The 5000-nt window shown below is 40.6% G+C and overlaps 1 protein-coding gene across 1 annotated transcript in view; it reads right to left on the bottom strand.

Annotated features, from left to right (window-relative positions):
- LOC147466773 (uncharacterized) overlaps positions 1-5000 on the bottom strand; it is a 141583-nt gene that overhangs the window by 68505 nt on the left and 68078 nt on the right. The gene's annotated exons all lie outside the window — the stretch shown is intronic.

The raw sequence follows: 5000 nt of genomic DNA, 5'->3' as shown, positions 1-5000 counted from the left end.
CCAAACCATTTTCATATAAATTAGGATCGTGTCTAAGCCTATGTATATCTCTCCTAAACCCATTCATACGCACGCAGGCATTTTTATTCCTGTTGTAATGGTAACAACACAGAGCGCAGATGGAGCGTTAACTTTTTAAACTTTACTGTGTTGTGAATAATAATAAAAGAAAGAGAGAGATAGAAAGGGGGGACGGCAATAGAGAGAGGATGGAAATGACGAGGGAGAAGGGGGGATTAGATAAATGATAAAGGGGAGATAAGAAAAGTGAAGAGATGGTTGGAGGCTGAGAGGAGGAAGGGAGGGGGAAGGGAGGGAGGAGGTAGGGAAGGAAGTTGGGAGGAAGGGAAGGAGGGATAAAAGAACGAAATAAAGAGAAAGTGAAAGAGAGTGATAACAAAAGAGTGAGAGAGGAAGGAGAACATAATAAGAAGAGAGGAAGGGTGAGAAGATAAAGAGAGAGAAAAGAAAGAAAGGGAAGAGAGAGAAAGAGAGAGAGAGGAAGAAAAAGGAAAGAGATTTCAAGACACAAATACTTCTCTCCCTCCCTCTTTCTCACTTCCCCCCCCCCCCACTCCGCCCCCCGCCGCCCCTCCCTTACCTCCTCCACAAAGTCCCTTCAAAGGAAAAAGTTTAATGATTCATGAGGACTACTTTCTTTAGTGTGCGTTCACTGGTTGGGACGATGATGCCACGGAGACAAAATGTTAATATACAATAGACTGAATGAGAGAGAGAGAGAGAGGTAGGGGAGGGAGGGAGAGAGAGTGGTAGGGGAGGAAGGGAGAGAGGGAGGCAGGGAAGGAGGGGAGAGGGGGAGGGAGGGAGGGAGGGAGGGAGGGAGGGAGAGAGACAGAGAGAGAGGGAGAGAGGGGGAAGGATAGGGGAGAGAACGAGAGAGAGAGAGAGAGAGAGAGAGAGAGAGAGAGAGAGAGAGAGAGAGAGAGAGAGAGAGAGAGAGAGAGGTGGAAAGAGGGAGGGAGATAGAGAGAGAGATCAAGAGACAAAGAAAGGCAAAGATAAAAAGAAAGGGAAGAAGAAAGATAGAGACAGAGAAACAGCGAGAGTGCGTTCGTGCGTGCGAGGAAAAAATGGAAAAAAGTTTCTTGCATTATAATCAGGAATGACAATTAAAGCCATCTTCCTGTGGAGCGGATTTAGGCCTATGGAGGATTGGAGATGTAGATTATCCTGTACAATAGGGTGACCCTATCTTTTTAAGAAACACGAGGGAAGGAGAATGCTGAGAGAGGGGAAGAGAACGAGGAGGGAGAGAGGGTGGGGTGGAGGGAGGGAGATAAATAGAGAGAGGGGGGGAATTAAAGAGGGAGGGAGGGAGATAGAGAGGGGGGGATCGAGAGAGAGATAGAGTGAGAGATAGAGTGAAAGCGAGAGCGAGCGAGCGAGCGAGAGGACGATAAGATAAAGAAAAGTAGAAAATGTTAAAGTCGCGAGAACACAAGATCAAAAAAGATAACAAATTGTCTTTTCCTGAGTGGAATTTAAGCGAAGGAGAGAGAGAGAGAGAGAGAGAGAGAGAGAGAGAGAGAGAGAGAGAGAGAGAGAGAGAGAGAGAGAGAGAGAGAGAGAGAGAGAGAGAGAGAGAGAGAGAGAGAGAGAGAGAGAGAGAGAGAGAGAGAGAGAGAGAGAGAGAGAGAGAGGAGAGAGAGAGAGAGAGAGAGAGAGGAGAGAGAGAGAGGAGAGAGAGAGAGAGAGAGAGAGAGAGAGAGAGAGAGAGAGAGAGAGAGAGAGAGAGAGAGAGAGAGAGAGAGAGAGAGAGAGAGAGAGAGAGAGAGAGGGAGAGAGAGGAGGAGAGAGAGAGAGAGAGAGAGAGAGAGAGAGAGAGAGAGAGAGAGAGAGAGAGAGAGAGAGAAATTCAAAACCACAGCCCTCGATCAACCCCAAAGAGTGCCGGTAAATATTGCCATAAAATTCCAACGTCATTGATATAATTCCTGTAAAAAAATGTATAAAAAAATATAAAAAGGTGGACAGCTGATGGATGGCTGCAGATTGTGCTTTGAAATGGATTGAAGGAAGAAGTATGTGAGAGATTGCGAATGGGCGATAGGAAGAATAGAGGAAGAGGAGGAAGAGAAGGATGGGGGAGGAGGAGGACGGAGGACGGAGGGGGGGGGGCGGAGGGAGTAGGAGGATTTTGAAAAGATAGAAGAGGAGGAATAAGAGTAGGAGGAGGAGAAAAAGAAGGAGAAACAGAAAAAAAGAGGGGGAGGAGGAGGAGGAGGAAGGTTATATGAATGATAACAATAATAATAAGAAAAAGAATTCGATAACTTTCCAGTATCTTTTATACATTTGGAGTATCATTGATCACATGAGCTTGAATTTTTTTTTGTCTTAATAAATTCGTTACGGTGATAAATCACGATGATAATGATGGTAGTTGTAGTAGTAGTGGTGACAATAATAGTAGTAGCAGTAGTAGTAGTAGTAATAGTATTGGTGGTAATAATAATAATAATAATAATAATAATAATAATAATAATAACAATAATAATAATAATAATTATAAAATGAAAGCAATAATAATAACAACAATAATTGAAATGATGATATGATGATGATGATGATGATGATGATGATGATGATGATAATAATAATAACAATAATAAAAATAAAAATAAAAATAATAACAATAACAATAATGATCAAAATAATGGTGCTAACGATAAAAATAATAATAACAATAATGATAAACGAAGTGAACAAAGGAGAAAAATAACGACAACGATTACGGAGCAATCCCAAACCAACGTGATAAACGATGATAATGGCAATCATGATGCACTTGCAATCCCCAGGGCCCTTCAATTAACATGTGGTAATTATCACCTTTCACTTGACCTCGCTCCCGCTTCCTGATCAAAAGTAATTACTAACCTCAACAGCATCAAAGGTTTCTCGGTGAAGACTTTAAATTAATGAAATTAATCATTACGTCCAAAGTAATCGTTTGATTGTTGATATATACATACATATATACATACATACATATATACACGCATACATATATGTGCGTGTGTGTTTGTGCGGGTGTGTGTGTGTGTGTGTGTGTATCCTTTTCTTTCTTTTTTCTGTCCCTCTCTCTCTTTCTTTCTTTGTCTTAGTGTCTTGCTCTGACTCTCTCTCCTTCTCTGTTTCTCTTTCTTCTTCTCTCTCTCCCTTTCTGTGGCTCTCCAACTCCATCTCTATCTCTTCCTTCTTCTCCCTCTCCATCCCTTCTCCATATCCATCTGTACCTCTACCTCTATTCTCATTATTTTCGTTATATGTAGCCAAAGTATGTTACCATCACGTGAACTTATCGTGTCTCCCGCTTGACATATTGGCAAAAAAACAAACAAACAATCTATTTCCGATCATCAAATGTAAAATAATAATGGTATAAAAAAATACGAAAATAAAAAAAAACGGAGTAAATCAGATCTAATGGTGATCTTTTGCCTTAATATTCTCAGTATCGTTCGTCTTTCTTCCGTTCTAGATATTTTTTTTTCTAAGTAGACGATTCCGATTCGGTGAATTCCTTGATTTTTCTTGGAATTTCTTCCTTTCTTTTTTTGTCTATTTTCGTATATTTATTTGTCCGTTGGTGTTTCTTCTTGTAAGGGTGTGAAACGGAATAATAAGAGTGAGAATGTAAGTGCGAGAGGATGAGAGTGGGTGTGAGAGAAAGAGAGAGAGAGAGAGAGAGAGAGAGAGAAGTAAAGGAAGAGAATAAGAGATAAACTGACATATAGAGAGACAGAGAAAGAGACTGACAAACAGAAAGGGAAATGAAAAAGAAATAATAAGAAAAAATCAATAATAAAAAAAGAGAGAGAAGAGAGAAAGAAGGAAGGGAGAAAGGAGAGAGAAAACAGAGAGCATCAAGTAAAAATTCCGAAGCGACCAGTTGCCCCCCCTAATGTATTACTGTAATTGAAACCGCCTGCAGTTAATATGGCTCTCTGGAATAACATGTTTGGTTCCGTATCCCTCAAATTCCCCCCCCCTCCCCCCTCCCCCCACCCTACCCCCACCCTAGCCTCTGCCACCTATCTGCGCCTCCCCCCTCCCCCGCCCCTCCCTTCTCATGTTTCCCATTTTCACCCATCATCTGTTTATTTATTTATTTTTTTCCTTATCCTTTTATTACCCCATTAGACTTCCCTTTCTTTATCTCCTATCTTCCGCTTCCTTCACTCCCTTTTCCTCCACCCAACCATCCTCCCTCTGATCTTCTCCCGGTTTAACCATACGCCTTGTTCTCTCTCATCCTCTCTCTCAAACTCTCTGGTTCATTCCTCCTCTCTCACTGTCTTCCTCCTCTCTATCCTCTCTCTTTTCATCTCTCTCTCTCTCTCTCTCTCTCAAAAAAGACAAAAAAACCAATACTACCTCTAAAACTCTCACATAAGTACAACTTATCCCCTATCCTTTCCATCCTTACTCCCTATCCCCTCTTCTACTTTCCCCCTATTCCCCTACCTCTTCTATCCCCCCTTCCCTTTTCTGCTATCATGCTCTTTTCCCTTCCCTTTTTTTCCCTCTTCCCTCATCCCCCATTTATCCTACCCACCCCTATTCTCCTATTCCGCCCTCCTCTCATCTCCCTATTCTCCCCTTCCCCTTCTTCCTCTATCTCTCATCCTTATTTCTTGTACCCCCCCCCCTAATACCACTTTTACCAGCTTAAAATTGTTTATAATTTTTTTTCTATGCAGCTTTTTAAAAAATATATGCAAATTAAGTAACCCAGCTTCAAATCATATACAAAGAAATCCAGCCTAAAATCATGTTTTTATTTTTCTATCCAGCTTTTTAAAAATATATGCAAATTTAGTAACCCAGCTTGAAGATACATATAAGGAAATCCAGTTTAAAATTATGTTATATTTTTTTCTAACAAGCTTTTTAAAAATATATACGCAAATTATGTAACCCAGCTTGTAATATATATGTATATATATATATACATATATATACATATATATATA

Source organism: Penaeus japonicus, unplaced genomic scaffold, assembly GCF_977035675.1.
Source record: "Penaeus japonicus unplaced genomic scaffold, GWHDUDI00000001_assembly GWHDUDI00000041, whole genome shotgun sequence".
Lineage (NCBI taxonomy): Eukaryota > Metazoa > Arthropoda > Malacostraca > Decapoda > Penaeidae > Penaeus > Penaeus japonicus.
This window is presented reverse-complemented; position numbering and strand designations above follow the sequence as displayed.